Raw genomic sequence first — 1686 nt, forward strand, 5'->3', positions numbered from 1 at the left:
CTCCATTTATCTGATTTTTGATAGTTAAAAATTAGTATTGTGTTATTATAAGAGTGCGAAAAAGAAAAGTTAGCTATGGAACAAGGATTTATCAAAGCAAATAGCTCAAATTTGCCAAGGATCGACTTGTTAATGTTGAGAGGTTCACAGAAATAAATTACAGAATTGGAAGATATAGCTGCTTGGTCTCGCCTTGCAAGATTAAGCCACGTATTTCTCACTTTTTTTTTCATTGGAACGTTAATGAACAAATGTATGATTACATTGAGGAACCGTACACCATCGATACACATCAGAATTCATGATAACTATCGCTCAAAATAATTAATTTAATGTATCTCAATGCAAGTAAACATGCAACGTGTCAACTGTTTACGAAACGGTGACGTCACACATAGACGCCATTACTATTCTATCGTTTTGGCGTAAAGTTTAAATCGTATTCTTTAAAACGCTAATTTTTCCTTAAAAACCTGAATTCTTTTCGGAAATAAAATTTATTTTGTATAAAGCAGTCACCTACAAACATCGTGGAGTAGTTTTTGAAAATCAGTCATCATCCCTATTCACTTTTCGTGACTAATTTCGGACCATAATGGTCCTGCGGCGATAATTACACATCAACTTGTTACCAGCACAATCTACGTCTGAAAAGAAATTCTTTCCGGGAACTTGCTCGTTTTGCTTTGGTAAATGGATTCTAAATTATTAAACACGTGGGAGAGATACTTGAGAAGTTTTAATAATCCTCCAACGAGCGGATCATGTATTTCCAAGAAATACTTTTTGTCTTGTTATTTATTTTTAGAGTGAAGCACGTTAGGGAATTGAAAGGAAAATTTAATTACTAGATACCTAAAAATTATATAATCTTTTTTCAACGAAAAAGGAATTACAATATAATTTCTGCCTAGCTAACAGCACTTATTACGGTTTAGTTCGTTAAATAAGAATCGGTTGTGACCATTTAATTACTTACACTTGGTATAATTAGAACTACCTTGTAACAGGTAATGCATTTTATTGTAAAGAAAGACAAGTTTCTTTCCAAATTATTCGTAAACGCTACCTTTTAGACTATTGGGATCCGTCAAATGGGAGGAGCCTAAAAACATGGCGCCGATTAGGTTTTCCAAAGGTGATTGCCCTTTGGCATAAGTCCATAATGAGGAAGAGACTCTAAAGGATAATGAAGATCAAAAGTTAGACATAAGACATAATTTACAATTTCAGTTCCAGTTTTTCTTCAACAACATTCCCCATTTTCTTGTAATAAACCTTACAAACCTTAGTATTTAGCAGTAAACATTTTACTATTTACAATTTATTTGGCGAAAGAAGTATTTTTATTTGAAAATACAATTGTTATATGCTGGATGTAGAACAATAAACGAACAACAAATAATATATAATGTGAAGGTGATATACGATAATTTCATTTAAGAATGTGTTAGATATCTACTTAAAATGCAAATGGTGTGTATACGGTCTTAACTCTTTCGTTGAACTACAGTCGCGAGCGTAGCCCCCAGGGGGCAGCTTACGCTAGGCAACGTCAACTTCTATTTTCATATGTAATATCTGCAAATACTCGATACATACACAGACCAAAGTTTAAAGAAGTTCTGGTTGTTTGTTGCAGGTTCCCCAGAGAGCAACAGACTCTGCCGAATCATTTTTATTTCA

Source organism: Agrilus planipennis, unplaced genomic scaffold (genome assembly GCF_000699045.2).
Source record: "Agrilus planipennis isolate EAB-ADULT unplaced genomic scaffold, Apla_2.0 scaffold1152, whole genome shotgun sequence".
Classification (NCBI taxonomy): domain Eukaryota; kingdom Metazoa; phylum Arthropoda; class Insecta; order Coleoptera; family Buprestidae; genus Agrilus; species Agrilus planipennis.